This window comes from Erithacus rubecula (genome assembly GCF_903797595.1).
Source record: "Erithacus rubecula genome assembly, contig: scaffold_436_arrow_ctg1, whole genome shotgun sequence".
In the NCBI taxonomy this organism is placed as follows: Eukaryota; Metazoa; Chordata; class Aves; order Passeriformes; family Muscicapidae; genus Erithacus; species Erithacus rubecula.
In genome coordinates, this window is record NW_027635902.1 from 1,316 (window position 1) to 23,312 (window position 21,997).

General features: G+C 52.7%; 2 long non-coding RNA genes across 3 annotated transcripts; one reads left to right on the forward strand and one right to left on the reverse strand.

The window, feature by feature from the left end:
• Positions 1 to 856: 856 nt before the first annotated feature.
• On the reverse strand, positions 857 to 13,039 carry LOC306816200. Its single transcript, XR_013777598.1, has 3 exons — positions 12,496 to 13,039; positions 3,855 to 3,988; positions 857 to 1,064 (listed from the first exon to the last, which is right to left on the reverse strand). It is a non-coding gene; the product is annotated as an uncharacterized lncRNA (long non-coding RNA).
• Positions 13,040 to 13,686: 647 nt separating this feature from the next.
• LOC306816201 lies at positions 13,687 to 16,931 on the forward strand. 2 transcript variants are annotated; one of them, XR_013777599.1, is made up of 3 exons: positions 13,687 to 14,256; positions 15,238 to 15,340; positions 16,439 to 16,931. It is a non-coding gene; the product is annotated as an uncharacterized lncRNA (long non-coding RNA). The 2 variants fall into 2 exon arrangements; XR_013777600.1 differs by having other exon boundaries at positions 16,442 to 16,931.
• The last annotated feature ends 5,066 nt before the right edge of the window (positions 16,932 to 21,997 follow it).

A 21,997-nucleotide genomic window follows, 5' to 3' on the forward strand; every position in this document is an offset into this window, starting at 1 on the left:
TGATCCACACTGGGGAGAGGCCCTACGAGTGTGACAAATGCAGGATGAGGTTTCAGACCAGCTCCAATCTCCTCAGGCATCAGCGCATTCACACAGAGGAGAGGCCCTTCCGCTGCCCCAGCTGTGGGAAGGGCTTCAAATACAACTGCTGCCTTGTCTCCCACCTGCGTATCCACACTGGGGAGAGGCCCTATGAGTGCTCCCAGTGTGGCAAGTGCTTCAGGACCAGCTCTGATCTGATTGTCCACCAAAGGAGCCACACGGCTGAACAGCCCTACGAGTGTGATAAATGCAGCAAGAGGTTTCCAACCAGCTCCAGTCTCCTCCAGCACCAGCACATTCACATAGAGGAGAAGCCCTTCTGTTGTCCCGAATGTGGGAAGGGCTTCAGGTACAAGTCCAACCTCGTCACCCACCGGCGCATCCACACCAGGGAGAGGCCTTATGAGTGTTCTGAGTGTGGGAAGAGCTTCTCACAGAGCTCACACTTGACCACGCACCAACGGAGGTACCACTAAGGGAAGCCCTGTGAGTGCCTTGAATGTGGGAAGAGCTTCATGTGCCGCTCCAGCTCCGTTCTCCGTTACAGGATCCGTGCTGGATGATCCCAGTGTCTCCCAGTGGGCAGAGCCCCAGTGATCTGTGTTGGGAAGACACCTGGCTGGGGGGGCTCCACATTCTCCTGGCTTCCCTTGGGTACCTGGATACATCCACAGACCAACATCACAAATCCATTGTGGAGAGCACATTTGTCGACTTCTGACCCCAGAAAAATATCATTTGTTGCATCTTCTGGTGGCATCAAGCAACACTGGGTGGCCTTGGAGGTCTTCTACAATAAAAAACCATTGTTTTAATCCTCTCTGGCCAATGCACATCTTCCACATCCAAATGGGAACAGACTGGGGCAAATCCCACGATTTTGGAGACAGTGGGGTGGAAACCCCTCCAAAAAGGGTTCTTCCCACCCAGCCAAGCATGTGGATGCTCTGCCAGCAGGGACACGTAAATCTTTTTGTTTTGGCCTTGAAACAAAAAGGTTTCTGTTCATCCCTTTGAAAGTCCTGAAATTAGAGTAAAAATAAAGATGTTGAAGTAATGCATGGATGGGGAGATGTGGTAGACAATGACACAGGTGAGGTCATGGATGGGGACATGAGGGGACACAGCCTTTCATGGGGACATAGACATGGATGGAGACACAGGCCTAGCTGTGGACATAAGGGGACGTGGACATGGGTGGGGACATGAACTGCAACAGCATCAATGCCACAACCTGTGCCACCACAGTGTCACCTGCACCTCATCTCAGCCATGGCTAAGATGGTTGCCCAATGCACCACATCCCCACTGTCACTACTGCAATATCCCAGCCAAATGTCACCACCCACCAGGGTGGGAGGGTTGTTGACAAGTTGTTGTCAGGGCTTGTTCAGCTGGTGAAAAGCAGTGTGGAAGCAAGTGACAGCCACCAGGGTGTCCCAGGGCCACCACGTTCAGGGGACCCCTGGGGGACAGGGCAAGGATCAGTGCCACGCGGGGTGTCACTAGAGGTGTCCTAGTGGCAGTGTCCCCACAGGTGTGGCGACATTGTCCCCTGCTGTGTGTCCTGGTAGCATTGTGTCCCCTCCCCTCTGTCCCCATCCTCCACCATGGTTCCCTGTCACCCCTCTGTGTGTCTCAGTCCCCTTCCATGTGCCCCTGTCTCTCGTCCTGTGTTCCTGTCCCCCACCCCCAGCGTGGCCTAAGTACCTGAGGTCCCAGGCCCGTGTCCTTCAGGGTGTCCCCATGTCCCTCAGGATGTTTCTGTGGCTGCTCCTGGCACTGAGTGTCTGCACTTGCCCCAGCACAGGTAGGGACAAGCCGTGACACCCTGTGACACCCCATGAAAACCTTTCTCCTCTGATTTTGGGTCTTTTCCCCCTATTCTGGATACTTGCTCCCCTATTTTGTGTCTTCCCCTCTTTTGGGTCTTTCCCACTTATTTTGTTTCCTTTCCCCTTATTTTGGTTCCCTTCCTCTTTTTTTGGATCATTTCCTCCCTTTTCCACCCTTTCCCCCATATTCAGGCACCTTCCTGCTTCTGGTACTTTTGTGGATGCCTTTCCCCTCCTCCAGTCCTCTCCCCACCCCTTAGTCCTCCTCACCCCCCCACTGGTTGCCCCCCAGTTGTTGCCCCACACCACATGGACTCGGTGCTCACCATCCTGGACACACTTGAGACTCAGGCCTGGGGCAACTCCCCCAGCACCGCCACGGCCTTGGGGAGGGGGTTGGGGGTCTGCAGCACCCCGGGGTGCTGAGCGGTGCTGGGTGAACGCCCCCCGGCTCTCACTGCAGACCAGTGGCAGCTCCTGGCCGAGCTCCTCCGCCACGACCCGGTGACCCCGGAACTGGGGGCGGTGCTGGCCCCCGACAGCTGCCCAGCTGTTGGTGTCCCAGTGTTCTGCCCTCCTCCGGGAATAAACAACCTCCTGGGACACCCCCCCAAATCTCCCCAAAGGGCATTTGTGGCTTAGCTTTGGAGTCCTTCAAGCTCCAAAAATCTTCCCCTACACCCTCAAAAACTCCCTCCGACAGAGACCCCAGGGGCGAGCTGCCCCTCTGCGGTCACTGTGAGATGGGGGGACAATGTCCCAGGGGCGGGAGGGCTGCGGACACAGCGAGGGCTGGACTGCGTGGTCCCTCTGCTTCCAGTTCCTGCTCCTCATCCTCTATCCCAGCTCTTCCTCCCACTCCTCCTCCTCTTCCTCCTCATCTTAATCCCTCCACCTCTTCTCCCGCTGTTTCTCCATCACCGCTCCCCCATCCCCACTGCTCCTGCCCCGTTCCCGAGCCCTTGCAGCCCGTGGCAGGAGCAGGGATGGAGCCGGGACAGGTCGGGATGGGCAGCGCGGAGCTCTCGGCTGCTGCCACCCACTGGGGGTGGGGGAAACCCGGCCTGGGGAAAAGGAGAGGGAAACTGGGAAAACTGGGGGACAGCAGATCCAAAGTGGGGCTTGCTGGGGACCCTGGGTGGGAAATTCCATCCCTTTGGACTCTTCCCAGACACCTGGAGATGCTGGAGCAGGGACTGCAGAGATGGGTGAGGGATCCCAAGAGTGGGATTTTGGGGACAGGATCTGTGGGAATGGGAATGTCCTGCTCCTTTCCCGGGGCAGGGTCACACCTGAGCCAGGTGTGCAGGGCAGGACCTTGCCCTGAGCCTTAGCACTGTCCCACCTGCAGTATCTGCTTCCCCTCGGCCTCTTCCTCCTGTGGCCACAAGCCCAGCTTGGTGTTGAACAAAGGGGCTGGGCTGGGGTCATCCCATGGTGGGGGCTGCACACCCCCTCTGCCCCCTCTCCAAATTCCCTCCCGGGGGCTGCAGGAGCTGGGGCAGGAGCCCTGTGGGGAGGGAAAAGGGGGTGACACCAGGATTGGGTTATAGTGGAGTTGTAACTGTGGCCAGGGAAGAGCAGGGTGAGAACATGTGAGAGGAACAATTGTGCACAGCCAGGGCAGGGCAGGAGGAGGGGCAGGAGCTGCTCCAGGGGCTGGAGCTGATTGCCCTGACATTCCATGGTGCAGTCTGTGCTGAGGCAGCCGGGCCCCTGCAGCCCATGGAGGGCACGGAGTGCAGAGATGCACCTGCAGCGCCTGGAGGAGCCCGTGCCGGAGCAGGGGGATGCCTGAGAGGAGACTGGGACCCCATGAGAAACCTGTGCTGGAGCAGGGACCTGGCAGGGACCTGCAAACCCGTGCAGAGAGGAGCCCACGCTGGAGCAGGGTCCTGGCAGGACTTGTGAGCCCATGCAAGTGTGACCCACGATGGAGCAGTTAGTGAAGAACTGCTGTCCATGAGATGAACTCACCTTGGGGAAGTTCATGGAGAAGCATCTCCAGAAGGAACCTCATGGTGCAGCAGAGCAACCACTCCTCTCCCCGAGCAGCAGGAGAAACAACACGTCATGAACTGACCCTGCACCCACTGAGGCAGGAGGTAGAGCTGGGAAGGAGGGAGAGATGGGCAGAAGGTGTTTTTAAAGCTTCATTTTACTTCTCACTATGCTGCTCTGATTCAATTCATTTAAATTCAATTAATATCTCTAATTTCAAACCTGTTTTTCCCATTATGGCATTTGCTGCGTGATCAGTTCCAGTCCTTATCTCAACCCATGAAGCCTTCATTCTATTTTGTCTCCTGTCCATCTCTGGAGGGGAATGAGAGCAGCTTTGGTGGGTGCCTGGCATCCAGCCAGGGTCATCTGACAACACTTCCTTTCTCTCATCCTTTCTTTCTTTCCAGAGGTCACAGTGCAGAGGTTGAGTGGGGCTTTGATGGGGGCAGTGAAGGTGTTGGGGAGCAGCAGGGACAGGAGCCCCAGGGATGTGGGACAGGCATGAGAGGGGCCCAGGCAGCTGGCAGGGGGCAAGGCCTGTCCCCCTGGGCCAGCAGCAGCCCCGTGCCCTGCCCAAGGCGCTGCCACCAGGGGCTGGGCCCAGAGGCAGGGGGAGACCCCAGTCCCGGGGGCGGCGTTTCTGCCCCGAGCCCCGTCCAGCCCAGCCTGCCCCGAGTGCGCAGTGACCGCTGGCACGGCTGCACTGGACAGCGTGACCTGCTGGGGACACTGAGAGCTGCCCTGGGACACTGCCCTGGGGATGGCACAGGCACCAAACAAACCACAGCCAGCCCCCTCCTTGGGATGGCACAGGCACCAGAGCACAGCACAGCCCCGCTCCTTGGGATGGCTCAGCCCCTGTGAGTGTCCCAAGTGTGGGAAGAGCTTCTCACAGAGCTCTCATTGCACCAGATACCAACGGAGGCACCACTGAGGGAAGCCCTGGGAGTGCCCTGAGTGTGGGAAGAGCTTTGTGCCAGTCTTAGGCTGCAATGCCAGATGTAACCAGAAGTATATATTCTATCACCATCTGTTAAAACCAGGTAGAGCAGTGTTCCTTATCTTTTCCATGACTCATCCCTCATAACTGTGGGGGGGATGGGATGTGGGGGAGGGGGGGAATATCCTCTGTTAATAGGCCAGCTGTTAAAGCCAGGTGCAGCTGTTTTCTTTATCTCTTCCAGGACCCACCCTTTGTCCAGGAAGATATCTTCGGTTAATAAGCCACTAAATCTCACTGCAGGACTGATCAAATTACATCCTCAATTTGAGATGCCACCCTCATCCATGAGGAAGAGCCAAAAAAAGTCTGAAAATTTGAAACATCAGAGAAGCCTTTTTCCATTAAATTCCCAGAGGAAGACCAAGTCCATCTTCATCACCACTAGACTTAAAAAAGAAACTACACCTTTCTCCAAAATCATTGTTTCAACAAAACCACATCTGTCACTCCAAGAAAACTATAGTCAGCATTTAATCACACTGCTAACAACACCCTGACCAACAGGGCGTCAGGCTGTATTCTGACTCTATCAGGGTTCTGGTTTCTATACTACTATATTTTTATTTTAATTTTCCTAGAAAACACTGTTATTCCTATTCCCATATGCTGAAGGAAAGCACTGCTTCAGCTAGTGAGAAACCCTCCCCTGCCTCACAGAGGGACAGTCTGATGATGCAGCAGTGGAACACACAACGTTACAACCCTCCAGGCTCCAGCTGAGCTGCAGGGGCAGGCACAGCCAGCAGCAGTCACCCTTGTAAAAACTAAAAAGTCTAAGATGAAATGAGAGCACCCAGTTAATAAAGATAAGAAAGGAGGGTCCTCACAACCTGTAGGGGAGTCAGAGGTTGAGATTATCACTGATTCCCTGTAGTATAAAAGTCTCTGTAATTTGCAAAAAGACATTGTATGATGGGAGCATAAGGTTTATACAATCTGATTACTTCAGGTCTGGGACCTTTTGGGTACAGGTGTACAACTGGATGGTTCTGAGGCAAGGAATTTGGGATCCTTGACCCAGGACTCAGGTGTGGATCAGGTAGTCGTAAGGGAGCCAGACCCCCTTTCCCTCTGGGAGTAGTTTTTAATGAGTGTAAGAGAGAGGTTTTTCCACAGAGAGAATGCAGGAGCACCACCATAGAATGCACTGGAAGAGCCTTGAGGAAGGGATCCAGCAGCTGAGAGAAGTGGCAGCACTGGAGGTGCTCTTTGGGAGGGGTGGACAGCAGGACAATGGCCATGACAAAGTCAGGTGCACAGGGCAGATGTGGAATTTCACAAATCTAGGACCATCTCAATATACCACCTTCATTGCAATGATTAATGCTGGTAACAACCAAGAGACTGGGTTCTGTCACCAACAAGCTCAGAAATTACAAGAGTATGATCAACAGCCCGATGCAGACTCATGTCTCTGCTCTGGTTAAGGAACTCAAAGAGGAGTTTAAGAGACGAGGGAGACAAGGGAAGAGATGAGGAAGATCAATGCAGCATGAGTACGAGTCACAGGCCCCAAAGTCAGAGCCCAACACCCCCCAGCTAGGGAGAGAGGGTACACCCCACAAGCTGACCAGTGGTTCTTTTTGCACAACCATGGGGAAATCAGGAAAAGGTGAGATGAGAAACCCACCTCTGTCCTGGCAGCACGGGTGTGTCAACTCAGGGAGGGAAATGTTAACAGAGGGAGCTCCACTAAAGTGAAGGGAGCCTCCCATGACCAAGCTGCCAGGTATTACAGAAAGGAGGATAACCTGTGAGATCCCCTTAAAAGAACCTCTAGTATGTATGCCCAAAAAAGAAATAATAACCAGGGCTAGAGGGGCTCTGCCTCGAGCCAGGGAGAGGCATGGGAAAGCCAGGTCTTTTGGATGGAGTAGATCCAATGCCCTGGCACATCAGAGCCACAGAAACATGAGGCGTTAGTTGATACTGGTTCACAGTGTACCCTAATGGCATCAGGACATGTGGGGGAAGAACCTGTTGCCATTGTTGGGGTGACAAGAGGATCACAGGAAATGACTTTGCTGGAGGCTGAGGTGAGCCTGACTGGGAAGGAGTGGCAGAAACATCCAATTGTGACTGGCCCAGTGTTGCATCTGGTTGTTAATTAGGGTGGTAGCTAATAAAGGAGCAGGAAAGGCCTTTGCAAGGGTTTTATAGAGATGTTTATTTCAGCCACAGATCTGCATCATCCAGAGTTCAGGGAACAAAGGCAATGGGGCTTGTGGGGGCTTCAGGTTTGGTACATGGGATCAGCAGGCGGGGAAAACTTTAGGGGCCAATTACCAGGGGACAGGGGGTGTCCAAGGGTGGGGTTAGGGCAAAAAGGCCAACAGGGGAACAGAGTGGGAGTGACCAAAAGGCTGACAGACAGGGAGAGGGGCACAGGGTTGACCCAGGGAATAAAACAGGGGTTGCTTTCCCTAATTGGGAATGCCTTTGGTCTCCACAGCCCAGATGCTCCGTGTATTCTAGGCACAGACTTTCTCAGGAACAGCTATTACAAAGATCCAAAGGGACTCAGGTGGGCTTTTGGAATAGCTGCTGTAGAGGCAGAGGGCATTAAGCAATTGAACACCTTGCCTGGACGATCAGAAAACCCCTCTGCAGTAGGACTCTTGAAGGTAGGAGAGCAACAAGTGCCAATTGCCATCACGATGGTGCACTGCCAGCAGTATCAGATGAATCAAGATGCCATGATCCCCATCCATAAAATTTTGGCTAGAAACCCAAAGGGTGGTCAGTAAAACCCACTCATCCTTCAACAGCCCCAGTTTGCCTGTGGGCAAGTCTGACAGAAAATAGAAATTGACTGTAGACTATTGTGCCTTGAATGGAGTGACTCCACTGTGGGAGCAAAGACAGAGAGTACCATGGATTTAATTAGCATAAGCAGCTGGATAACCAAGAGGCCTTGGTAAGAACACAGAGAGCTTTGAAGATTGCATGAAGATTGGATCAAGACTGGTGACAGGAAAGAAGACTGAATTAAGTAGAAAAGTTGCAATATGTGTGATGGTTAACCCAATCAATGCACTAAAAAAAAATACTAGCCTTCCTAAAAATAGTATATAAGCATATGTAGCTCACAGTAAATTTGGATTCTGATCACCAGTCAGTAGTTCCTGTCTCTCTCTCAATAGTTGCTGAGTGCTGCTGTGCCAGACATGCTGGAACTCCAGTACGAGCTGGAGTCCAAGGCAGCAAAGTGGCACCACTGACATTGCAATTTTTCAATGCATTTTTCTCCATTCCTTTGGCAGCAGAGTGCAGGCCTCAGTTTGCTTTCACCTGGAGGGGTGTCCAGCACACCTGGAACCCACTGCCCCAGGGCTGGAAACACAGCCCCACCATCTGCCATAAACTAACCCAAACTGCACTAGAAAGGGGAAAAGCTCCAAAACATCTACAGTATACCAGTAACATCATTGTGTGGACAAACACAGCAATAAAAGTGTGTGAGAAAGGAGAGAAGATCATCCAGATTCTGCAGGAAGCTGGCTTCACCATCAAGAAGAGCAAAGCCAAGGGACCTGCCTGAGAGATCCAGTTCCTGGGAGTGAAGTGGTAGATTGACAGCGTCAGATTCCCTCTGAAGTTATCAATAAGATCACTGCAATATCTCCACCAACCAGCAAGAAGGAAACACAAGCTTTCCTAGGCACCATAGGTTTTTAGAGAATGCACATTCCTGAGTACAGCCAGACTGTGAGCCTTCTCTGCCTGGTTACCTTCAAGAAGAACAATTCCAACTCCAGCCCTGAACAGTAACAAGCCTTTGCCCACATTAAGCAGAAAATCGCTCATACAGTAGCCTTTAGCCCAGTCAGGACAGGACCAAAAGTGAGGAATGTGCTTTACACTGCAGCCAGGAACAATGGCTTGTCCTGGAGCCTTTAGCAGAAGGTGCCTGGGGAGACTCGAGGCCAAACACAAGAATTCTAGAGTCAAAGTTACGGAAAGACCGAAGCCAACTACACTCCCACAAAAATAAGAAAGTTCAACCCACCTCAGAAGTAATTAGTACAAAAGCACAACTCCTCTTGGCACCCCAACTACCCCGGTTCTGGAGTGGATGTTTAAAGAAAAGGATCCCTCTACCCACCACACCACCAACACTACATAGAATAAATGGATTGCCTTCATCACACAGTGAGCCTGTATTGGAAATCTGAATTGCCCTGAAATTTTAAAAATAATTACAAACTGGCCACAAGATTAAAACTTTAGTCTCACTAACAAAAAGGAGCAGAAACAAGTAACCCAGGCTAAAAAGCTCCACCATACAACCAACTACCAGCACAAGAAACACGCTGTGCTCTTGTCACTGACAGTTTCTGTCTCATGGTTGAGATGAACCAGAAGTGGAAAGTGGCCGCAGGGAGCCCCACACGACGAGTCACACAAGCTACTGAAGGAGAAGGTGAATCAAGTGCACTTGCTGAACTCAAAGCCATTCAGCTGGCCCTGGACACTGCTGAAAGAGAGAACTGGCCAAAGCTCTACCTTTATACTGAATCATAAATAGTAACCAATGCTCTGTGGAGTTAGCTAGAAAGGTAAAAAAGGCCAGCTAGCAACATAAAGGAAAACCAATTGAGGCTGCTGATGAGTGCAAAAACATTGCCACTCAGACAAACTCTCTGTAAAAGTCCATTTTGTAGATAGGCATGTCCCCAAAAGTCAGGTAATAAAAAACACCAAAAGAACAAGCAAGTAGATCAAGCTGCAAAAATAGAGATGTCACAAATAAATTTAAATTACAAACATAGGGGAGAGTTGTTCCTAACTCAATAGGCCCATAATACCTCAAGCCATCAAGGCAAAAATGCCACCTCTAAGTAGGCACAAAACTGAAAAGTAGATTTAACCATAAATAGCATTTCTCAAGTTACCCATAACTGTAAGACATGTGCTAAAATCAAGCAAGCCAAGCCGATAAAGCCTCTCTAATATGGGGGGCAGTATTCCAAATATAAGTATAAAGAAGCCCAGCAAATGAACTACATCACACTGCCTCAAACCCCCCAAGGCAAGTGCTACGTGAGCACAATTGTAGAAGCCACCACTAGATCATTAGAAACCCACCCTGTACCTCACACTACTACTCAAAACACCGTCTGAAGCCCAAAAAAGCAAGTCCTATAAAGACACAGCACCCCTGAGAGAATCGTCAGACAACAGGACCCATTTCAAGAACAGCCTTAGAAACACCTCAGCCAAAAACCAGGATATTGAATAAATAGATCATATCCCTTATCACACACCAGCTGCCAGGAAAGTTGAACTGTACAACAGACTACTTAAAATTACCCTAAAGGCACTTGGCAGGGAAACATCCAAAAATTGAGAAATGAACTTAACAAAAGCCACCTAAATAGTCAACACCTGAGAGTCCATCACTCAAGCAAGTCCTGCCCAGTCTGAAGCCTTGCACACAGTGCATGGGGATAAAGTCCCTGTAGTGCACATAAAAGGTATTTTAGACTGTTTAGATTAGGCCCACCTCAAGCAAAGGCAAATCAATCCCTACAATTGTTTTTGCTCAAGAACCTGGTTACACTTGGTAGGTAATGCAGAAAGACAAAGAAACCTGTTGAGTACAGAAAAACCTAATCTTAAGCAAGAACTGTGTGTAAAGTCTCATTGTGTATATATATATAGAGTACAGTTTAAAGAAGGTATTAATTTAGGTATGATGCAGATGGTAATAGAATAAGGAGTAGATAATGTCTTAGGTTGCAATGCAAGATGTAACCAGAAGTATATATTGTATCACCATCTGTTAAAACCAGGCAGAGCAGTGTTCCTTATCTTTTCCATGACTCATCCCTCATAACTGTGGGGGGGATGGGATGTGGGGGAGGGGGGGAATATCCTCTGTTAACAGGCCAGCTGTTAAAGCCAGGTGGAGCTGTTTTCTTTATCTCTTCCAGGACCCACCCTTTGTCCATGAAGATATCTTCTGTTAATAAGCCACAAAATCTCACTGCAGGACTGATCAAATTACATTATCCCACTGTGAGATGATGTAATTCTTCCCAAGGGGAAAAATCAAGCATATCCTACCTAAATAAAATCCAAAATTTGAAGCATCAGAGCAACCTTTTCCCACTAAATTCCCAGTGGAAGACCAGGCCCATCTTCATCACCACTAGACCTTAAAAAAGAAACTACACCCTTCTCCGAAATCATTGTTTCAACAAACCACATCTGTCACTCCAGGAAAGCTGTAGTCAGCATTTAATCACACTGCTAGCAACACCCTGACCAACAGGGCGTTAGGTTGTATTACAACTCTGTCAGTGTTTTGCTTGTTATATTACTATATTTTTATTTTTATTTTCCCAATAAAGAACTGTTATTCCAATTCCCATCTTTGCCTGAGAGCTCATTAATTTCGAAGTTACATTAATTTAGAGGGAGGGAGTTTACATTTTCTGTTTCAAGAGAGGCTCCTGCCCTCCTTAGCAGACACCTGTCTTTCAAACCAAGACACTGCACTGCTCCATCTCCATCCCCCACGGCAGGATGATCCCCAGTGACCCCCAGTGGGCAGAGCCCCAGTGGTCCCAGGTGATCCATGTTGGGAAGACACCTGGCTGGGGCTCCACATCCTCCTGGCTCCCCGTGGCCTTTTCTTTCTGGATTTTCTTTGCCCTTCCCAAACACACAAAACTGGGGTAAAAATAAATAAGTTGAACTAAGATGTGGAAGGGGACATGGGGGGATCTTCCCAGGGATAAGAGAGATGCTGGGTCCGAGGGAGTTGAGGGTTCCTGGGAGGGACTGGGGGGTTGCACAGGGCTTTGGGCACCCCAGTCCCAGCAGCTCCAGCTGCACTGGGAGATCCTGGTGGATGTTCTGGGACAGTTGATCAAGGACCCCCTGCCCTGGAACTGTCCCCATGTCCCCCTGCCCATTCCCCTGTCACCTCACTCCCAGTCCCATCCTGCTCCCATTCCAGTCTGGATCCCATTCCCACTTTCATTCCCTGTCCCTGTCCCATATTCTGTTTGGTTGCCTTTCCCATATTTCCAGGTCCATATTCCTTGTCCTGTTCCTATTCTCATATTCCTGCTCTCATTCCCATACTTCCATTTCTATAATCCCTGTCCCATTTCATAGTTCCCACTCCCAGTTCTACTCCCGTATTCCCATTTCCAATCCTGGTCCCATCTTCCTAATCCTCATCCCATATTCTCTCTCTGGTTGCTGTTTTCACATTCACCGTCCCATTCCATGTTCCTTTGGGCATTGCTCAGGGCCCCCAGCTGGCCCCAGCAGCCCATCCTGCCAGCAGCCCTGGGCTCAGAGCCCTCCCTCCTGCTGGGGCCGTGCAGGGGCCACGGGCCTGCCCCAGGCTCCTGTTCTGCCCCAGGAGCAAGGCTGCAGCTCCAGCCTTTGTGCCCTGGGCCGCAGCAGCCCAGGGCAGGCCCAGCTGCAGAGCTCCCAGCCCCGATGGGTTCCACTAGAACACTGCTGAACACTGATCCCCATCCCAGATTCTCTCTCCGCTTGCTGGCTGCACACTCCCTGTCCTGTTCCCATATTCCCATCCCAGCTCCCATTCCCGGTCTCTATCCCCATTCCAGGCCCCGTTCCCGGTACCTCTGCCGTATTCTCGGCCCTGTCCCTACTCCCGGTCCCTGTTCCCTCCTACCAGACGCCGCCGCCATCGCTCTGGCTCCCCTCGGCTCTCACATGACCGGGAAAACCGCGCGCTGCTCGAGCCCACCAATCACAGCGCGCGATCGCTCCTTTATTTGCATAACCACGCCCTTGTGCTTGGCCCCGCCCACCGCCGCCTGTAGCCGCGTCCCGGCGCTCCTTGCTCTCAATGCTCCCAGTAAGAGCGGTACTGGGGGGGAAAGCGCTCCCAATTCCTTCCCAGGGCTCTCAGGATCGCCTGCGGTGCTCCCAGTACCGCTCCCAGTGCTCCCACTATCATTCCCATCGCCGCGCGGGGCGAGGCCGCTTTGGAACCTCCCAGAGCAGAGCGCGGCTGCTTTTGGGTGTCGACACCTGCCCGGGCCGAGCGGGGAACGGAGGGGGAGCGGGAGGAAGAGGAGGAGAGGGAGGAAAAGCAGGGACCCAGGAGAAGCAAGAGCAGGAGCAGGAACAGAAAGAGGGGGAGTGGGGGGAAAAGGAGGAGCCGCAGAACCTCGCGCGTAGCCCGGCCGCCCCCTCAGGCGGCAGCTCAGCGGGTACGGCAGCATCGGCCCTCCCCTGGGAGAGGAGGTTAGCGGGGAGGGGCGCTGGCCACAAATCCATCGCGGGACTCTAGGGGACGGCTTTTTCCAGGGCAGGGGATGTTTGGATCTTTGGAGCCAACAGCTGAGCTGGAAATGCCCCTGAATGGATCGTGCCGGGTCCCATGTGGCGGTCACTTTTTACCGGCGGGGAGGGGGGCAATATCGGCTGTGGGGCTCCCCGGGAGAGCCGGGGGGGGAAGGCGGGAGCCCCGGAGCGGGGAGAGCGCAGAGGGGCGATCCCGGAGCCGGGGGACCCCCGGCAGCCTGGAGGGGTGCGGGAGGTTGGTGCTGAGCGGGCTCCGGGCCCCCGAGGCTGAAAGGGGCGCTGACTGCTCCAGCTGCCCTTGGGCAGCGCCACCATCAAACCCAACGTGCTCAGCCCTTGTTTTCCCCCCCAAACCAGGATTTCCCATTCCCAAACCTTGGCCGAAGGAGGAAGATGAAGCCGTGAGGAAGATGGTCCGGGAACCCGAGGCAGGTGAGCAGAAAGTCACTGCCTCTTTCCCCCTCTGTCCTGCTCCATCTCCCAGCCCAGCACGGCCCCCGGCTGCAGGACAGCCCCGCTGTGTGCGCTGTCCTGACGGGGACGCAATGGGGGAATCTCCTTCCCTCTGGTACGAAGGCAAATCCCATCCTCTCCTTGTCCTTCCTCGCCCAGACAAGGAGCAGAGGATGGAGACTAGGGAGGACAAATCCCCGCAGCAGTGTGTCCTCAACTGTCCCCCCGTACTACATGGACTCGGTGCTCGCCATCCTGGATGCCCTCGTGTCCCTGCCCCGGGCCTGTGGATCTCCACTTCCAAGAGATTCAGAGCTGGCCCGGCTGCCAGGGGACACTGGCACTCCGGTTGGGTGGCCTGGTGATGTTGGTGGGAGGGGGTTTGGTGTCATCTTCGGACTGAATGTGGGTCTTGTCCACTCTGCAGTGAAGAGCAGCCAGGGCCAGGGAGCCTGGGATGGATGGGTACAGGAGAGGTTGGACACTGGTCCAGATGGACACCAGAGCCATGGATCCCACTCTGGATGGACACTGGTCTGGATAGATATCAGAGCCATGGATCCCATTCTGGATGGACACTGATCCAGATGGACACCAGAGCCATGAATCTGCAACGTGGTGGGTGCGGGGTTGCGCAGAATCCTCAGGGGGATGATGGGGGTGGAAGTGGCCAGGGCTGACCCCAAAAATGCTGTCACCAGCCGTCCTGTAGGATGTGGGCCATGCCCTGCTTTGGGGCACTGGTGACAAACTGGTGGGTGGCGGTGACAAAAAGCGCAGGTGCCACCTCGGAGATGGCACAGCGAGGGGGTCCTGTGCACCAAGCCCCCGCCCCTGAGGGTGACAAAGGGGGATCAGTGGCGTTCCTGAGGAGAGTCCCCCTGTGCCCGCGGCATGGGTTGGGGGGCACCCATCACCCTGTCCCCCTGTCACTCTGTTCCTCTGTCACCAGAAGGGGTGGGGCCTCAGGGGGGCTGGTGTGGGCACTCACTGGGTGGGGACCTCTTCCCTGGGTGGGCAGGGACATCTCGAGAATTTGGGACTCCACAAATTGGGACCCTTCAAGGTGGGGATGCCAGGCTGGGAGTGCACCCCCACCACCCCCGAATCCACCCCATGGACCTCTCCAAATTATTTTCTCTATCTCATCATTCCAAATTCAGCCCCCTCAAATGCCTCCCCTGTTCCATTGACCCCAAATCCAAGCCCAAAATTCTTCTCCCCATCCCACCACCCCCAAATCCAACCCCTGGACCTTCCAAAATTACTCCCTCCATCCCACCGCCATGTAATGCAGGCCCTGGACCTCCTAAAATGGACTCCCCCCCACCACACATGGAGGTGGAAGCCCCGCCGGACACTCCCGAGCCCCCTGCCCTACCGAAGACCTGCAAATGGCACACCGTGACCACTGCCACACCCAGAAGGACTCTGAAAGGGATGGGGGATCCCCGGGGAGCCGGGCTGGGTGCGGCTGCAGGGCTGGAAACGCTCCTACAGCCACTCTGACACCGACAGCAACAGGGCTGGTGACAGGGGTGTCCCCAAGGCCAGCATGTGCTGGTCACTGTTCCAGAGGGCATTTTCCACCCCTCCAAGGCACCCAAGAAGCCACGGGGATGTGAGGGGATGAGGCCACATGAATTTCAGCAGTACCTGCACTCCGTGGGCAGGAGGAGTAGACGTGCTGTCCCCGGGGCAGGTGAGAGGGTACAAGGGTGGGAGAGTGGGGGAAATTTTGGGGTGATGGGTGGGGGCTGATGATTTTTGGGGTGATTACAATGGGTGGGGGGTGATGATGGGTGGGGGATGATGAGGATGATTTTGGGGGTGGTGGGTGATGGGATGATGATGATAGGTGGGGTTGATGAATTTTGGAGTGATGATGGGTGGGTGGTGATGATGATGGTGGGTGGGGGGTGATGAATTTCGGGGTGACAAGGATGGCTGGGGGGTGATGGGGATGGTTTGGGGTCATGGTTTGGGGAAGTGATGACTTTTAGGGTGATGATGATGATGGTTGGGAGGTGATGGATTTTGGGGCATGGGGTGGGAGGTGCTGGCCTGGCACAGCCACCTGGAGTGCCTTGTCCCCCCCTCATCACTCCCATGTCCCCACATGTCCCCATGCCAGGGGACAGTGGCACCGGGCCAGGTCCTGTGGCTCTGGCACCAGGACCCAGCCAAACTGACTTGGCACTTGTGGGGCCACCCATGGGGTGGGCATGGAGCCACCCTAGCCTAGCCCCACACCTGGCCTGTCACTGTCACACTGCCACACCTGCCAGCATTTGCAACCCATGGACACGTGTCCCCTGGCCCTGCCATGCTCGTGGTGGCACCTCCATGAGCATCACGACACCTGTGGTGCCACCTCCATGGCCACCTTGGTGTCATCATACCCATGGTGGCTGCTCCATAGCCACATGTGCCCTTGTGTCACCACAGTCATGGTAGCACCTCTTTGGCCATGTGTCCCCTCGTGGTTGGACCTCCATGGATGCCTGTCCCCTGGTGTCACCACATCCTTTGTGGCACCTCCATGGCCACCTGTCCCCCATCCTAGCACCCCTGGTGGCACGGCCAGGCCACATGTCCTCTGTCACTGCCACACCCCTCGTGGGTGGCAGGCACACAGGGGCACCCCTGCCCTGTTCTGCCCCCTCCCATGGCCAGGGCACACCATGGCCCCTGCCGAGCAGCCCTGTAAATGGCCTCTGTTACAAGCAGCCAGTAAGGAAGGGCAGGGAATTGTTACCGTGACACTTAAATGCAGTTTATTTCTTTTGTTCATCCAAAGAAGTTGAGGGATATTGTAGGTGCTGTACTTAGGAGGAGTGGAATGACTGAGTTCACCAGGCTGGAACAGCTTTATTCTTGAGTGAAAGCTGAGTGCTGGATGTTGAAGTAATTTCAGAGAAGCTCAGAATCTGCTGAGTTGGAAGGACTCCATCAGGATCATTGAGTCCAACTCCTGTCCCTGCACAGAACACCACAATTCCACCATGAGCCTGAGAGCACTGTCCAAATGCTTCTTGTCCCAAGACAGACTTGGGGCTGGGACTGACCGCTTCCCTGGGGACCCTGTTCAATTGCTCAAGCTCCCTCTAGGTGAAAAACTTTTCCCTGATATCCAACCTAAGCCTCCCTGACTCAGCTCCAGCCATTTCCTTGAGTCCTGTCCCTGCTCATGAGAGTGAAGAGATTGGTGCTGGTCCCTGCACTGCCCCTTGGGAAGATGTTGAAGAGCTCAGTGAGGTCTGACCTGAGTCTCCTCCTCTCCAGCTGAACAAACCAAGCTGGTCCTCACAGAGCCCCTGCAGATCCTTCCCCATCCTAGTGACCTCCTCTGGACACTGTGCAATGGCTTCATGTCTTTTCTATGTTGTGTTGTCACTCAAGGTGAGGCCACCCCAGTGCAGAGCAGAGTGTGACAATCCCCTCCCTGGCCCAGCTGCTGGTGCTGGGCCTGCTGCCCCAGGACACGGTGGCACTTTGGGCTGCCAGGGCACTGCTGACTCATGTTCAACTTGCCCTTGGCCAGGACCCCCAGGTGCCTCCCTGCAGCTGCTCTCCAGCCTCTCCTTCCCAGTCCATACACCAAGGCAGGGGTGCCCCATCCCAGGGGCAGAATCTGGCACTGCCCTTGTTGAACTCCACACAGTTGGTGATTGCCCATCTCTAGTTGTGAGGTCTCTCTCAGAGCCTCTCTGCCCTCCAGGCAGATGACAGCTCCTCCCAATTTAGTGCCATCAGTTAATTTACTGACTATCCCTTCAAGTCCCATGTTCAGGTCCTTAATGAAGATGTTGAAGAGCTGGGGCTGACAGTGGAGTCCTGCAGAACCCACTGGTGACCACTGCCAGTGTGGTGCCACCCTCAGTGCCTGACCCCTGAGCCAGTTGCTCACGCCATGTGTTTATCCTGCTGTGTGCTGGACACTTTGTCCAGAAGCATTCTGGGAGACACAGGAACAAAACCTCTGCTGAAATCCAGAAAGATTCCATCTGCTGGTTTTCCTGCATCAACCGAGTGGGTTTTACCCTGTCGTAGAAAGAAATCAGACTTCAGAAGCAGAACCTTCCCCTCATGAAGCCATGCTGACTCTGACTGATGCCTGTATTGTCCTCCAAGTGTTTTTCAATACTACCCAGAATAAACTTTTCCATGATTTTATCAGGTATCGAAGTGAGACTGACTGGCCTGGAGTATCTGGTGTCCTTCTTGTCCTCCTTGACAATCAGGACAGCATTTGCCAGCTTTCAACCAACTGGGACCCCTCAAATCCCATATGTGAGCTCTGTGTTTGCTCTGATTTCTCCAGGGGAAGCAGACTGCTCACACTCGCATGTCTGAGCTTCTATTCTCCTCAGGCAAACCCACTCTGAGGGCAGCAATAGTTAAAAGAATAATTAAAAATAATTCCTGATTACAGGCACAAAGTCATTGCAGTTAAAGCAATCTCTTCAAAAGCTCTTTAAGGTGGGATTCACAGGGCACAAGTGAACTGCCATGAAAGTCAGGTTGGGAAAAAAAGTCTTAATCATGTCTGCATTTAGTACAAAATCCCAGCTTCAGGGGAAGTTGAGGAATGTGTTATTCTAGAAAGAATTGTCTTAAGTGGACACACTGTACTTGTTGCTCTTTGCAAAGCAAAGATAAGAGTCTGTCACATTCTGCTGTTTAAATAAAATTATCTGGTTACATTTCAGGGATTTTTGGTGGCTTGGAAACAGTTTGGTGACATGTTGTGAGCATTTTCTTCTTTGTGCATTTCAGCTCTATGTTTGAGGAAGTGTCTCCTTTGATTTCCTGTAGAAAGCAGAAGTTCTTTACTTGGCTGGATGTGTGGGGCATAACTCCACCAAGCTCACTCACTGATAATAGAAAATGCATCTGTTTCTATACTCCATTTTATATACATATTCACTGATTTTCCTGGAATAAGCATACATATGATAATTATTTCTCCCAAAATCATTAATATACTTTGTCTTCCCTTTCTGCATGCGTTCTTCTGTCCTGGGGGTCTCTGGTGGTCCCTGGTGGTTGGCAACCCCAAAGTCACACCTGAGCTGGTAAAAGTTGGCACAACTGGGCTGGTTGCTTTCCAGTTCTTCCTATGGAAAAGGCATCATGCGGTTCCATAGGCCAGTGAGTTTTTAAAAATAAGCATTGTATTAACCTAATGCCTTTTCCGACACTACCTAAATACAGAGGCCAGACAAAATTAAGGGAACAAAAAGCGGTTGTTATTTATTGAAGGGCCTTCAGGTACATCTTGGGCAGACAAGCTGTAGATTTGATGGTAGATAAAGTTAGCACCTAGAGATAAAAGAAACAGTGGGAGGGATTATACTGATTGATGAATGGGAAAAGAGATTTGCCTTTACAAACAAACTGGAGGTTTGCTGGTAAATGAAATTGGATATCGGAAGATGAAAGAAGCAACGGGGAAAAACTATGAATTGTATAAGAATTAAAAATTAAAAGGAAGGGTTATACATTAGAGGGGAATGTCAGGTGTCAGGAGTTCCGGGAAGTCTGTTCCTCTCAAGTACCTCAGCCAATGGGGAAAGAGAGAGGGAAAAGCGGCCGGGAAATTGGGATAAAAGGAGGCTGCGTCCTCCAAAAATTGGACAGATCCCAGGGGAATGCCCTATGGCCTCTCCCTTTATTCGAATAAAGCAAAAAGGACTCCTCTGTCTCCTTTTTGGACATAAACCTCCGGTGTTTGTGGATTAATTTTCCTTACAAACTTACAGGAACTCCTCCCGGTTATTATAATTTTTGAATCAGGGACTCTCAGGCAGAGATATGGGAGTAGGAATAAGAGCTCTTTATTAATATATCTAGCCAGACAAACAGAAACAACAGCAGCTATGAAAATTAACAACAAAACAGAACAAATAACTCAGTTCCAGTCCCTTTTCAGCCGCAGACACGCTCTGCCTGCGTTTGATCCCGGTGGTGGAAAGTGGGGCAGGGCACACACGGAGCTGCGGAGGCTGCAGGTGGGACCGGGGGGGGCAAAGCTGCAGCTCCGTGTCCCAGGTGGGAGAAGAGTGGAGGAAGGTCCCCTCCCTTCTCACCGTGCGGGTCCTGGTGCTCAGCTGTGTGCTCAGAGACAGGAGGCTGGAGCGGAGAGATGGCAGTGCAGGGTCCGGCAGCAGAGAACCCGGCTCCTGATGCTCGGATGGTGAGGGCTGGAAGGGTGCAGTCCCCGGACTCCCCTCAGACCCCGCCGGCGAGTGAAAAGCAGGGAGACAGCCCCCGCCCATCCCTTTGTATTGAGCCATGAAGAGCTTGGGTGCAGCCCGGCAGGGTTTCTTAGCATAATAATGGGGAAAATTCTCCAAAAAGGAGGAAAAGTAAGGGAACAAACCCTAACCCCACACAGAGCCCCACTCCTGGCAGAGAAAGGGAGTGAGGAGGGGAACCCAGCTGGGGATGATCAAGACTGGGAATAGCACACCCAGACAGAGCTTTCCCAAGAGTGCCAAGGTGAGGCAGAACCAGAGCTATCCCAAGGAGAGGCCAGCAGCTGCCAAGACCTCTCTGACTGGGAAGACTGCTTCAATCCAGAGCTGTGCCATGAAGTAGCTGTGAACAGGGACTCCATCAGCCAAGTTCCCATGGAGGAAGACAACAGCAGCAAACACCTTTCACATGTCACCTCTGACTCACAGCTAAACCTCTTCAGCTTCAGGACCACTGCCTTGCCACAGGAGGAGGATGACTGGGACAAACTCAGCATCCTTGAGCTGTATGAAGAAGGCAGCAGGGCCCAAAGAGCAGCCCTGGCAGGCTGACCATGCCTGTCCCTCGGGAGGCCTGGGGTTGAGGGCCAGGCACCAGAGACACTCCATGCCTCGCTTCCCTCCCTGCACGCCCAGGGCTCCGTGGCCCAGCTGGGGCCCAGGGCAGGGCCGTGGAGCCCCCCTGGCCCCTCGGCTGGGCAGGGCCCCTGGCAGCAGCCAGCTGCCCCCAGTGCACAGCCCAGCCACCTCAGAGAGACACTGCGGGCACTGTGGTCACTGTGGGCACTGTGATCACTGCGGGCACTGCGGTCACTGAGGGCACTGTGGTCACTGAGGGCACTGTGGGCACTGAGGGCACTGTGGTCACTGTGGTCACTGAGGGCACTGTGGGCACTGAGGGCACTGTGGTCACTGCGGTCACTGTGGTCACTGTGGTCACTGCGGGCACTGCAGTCACTGCAGTCACTGCGGTCACTGTGGTCACTGTGGTCACTGTGGTCACTGTGGTCACTGCAGGCACTGTGGTCACTGCGGTCACTGCGGTCACTGTGGGCACTGCGGTCACTCTGCTGCTGGCCCTGCCTGAGGCCACAGCCGCAGGAGCAGTGTCTGTGCCAGCACCAAGCTGGCTGCAGACAGATGGTGGCTGGCCCGGGGACTGCACGGTGCCCCAGGGGGACACACAGGTGGCCTTGGCCTGGACATGGCCCCGCAGCCTCAGCTGCCGAGGGCCATCTCCCCATCACCCAAAGTCACCACTGTGCCCAGCCTCAAACAGCATCCATGGGGCACACTGGGTGCCAGGGGGCTCAGAAGTGAATCCCGTGGAGTCATCAAGGTGGGAAGAGACCCTGATGGTCACCCAGTGCCACTGGCACCCTGGCAGCACCACCATCACCACAAAGCCACATCCCCAAGGGCCACATCTGTAGAACTCTTCAACACTTGAGAGACAGTCACTCCACCACTTCCCTGGGGAACTTCTACCAATGCCTCATGCCTCTGTCAGAGAAAACTTGCTTCTGATATTGAATCGGAACGGGCACTTCCGTTCAGGAAGTGTCAGATGGGAGGTGTTACTCCATGGATGTGACCGCAGGACTTTGACTCATATCATTCTTCGAAAAACAAATGAAAGTTGAGTTTAAGAAATAGTAGTAGTTACAAAAAAAAAAAGAAAAAGAATAAGAGAATAGGAATAAGAAGATGATGGTGAAGAAGAAATAGTAGTAGTGGTAAATGAGAAAATAGTTATTAATATAAGAATACAAAAAGGGATAAGAATGACAGCAAGCATAACAAGTGAATAAGATTAATCAGAAGAATAGAAGAATTAGAAGTATAAGAAGAATATGATTGATGGTGGTGGTAATGAAGAGACAGGGTTTTCATTATATGCTTGCATTAAGCCATGCATCCATGAAGCAGTTTATTGATACACAAAGCAAAATTTATATGCTTTTTCAGCTATTGCTAAAAATAACGCACCAATAATATTCATGTTATTAAGCTATATTGCTTACTTGTAACTAAATAACATTGCTCAATCAATGCCTCATTTAAGCTAACCAGGTACATGTAGTATTTCACATAAATCC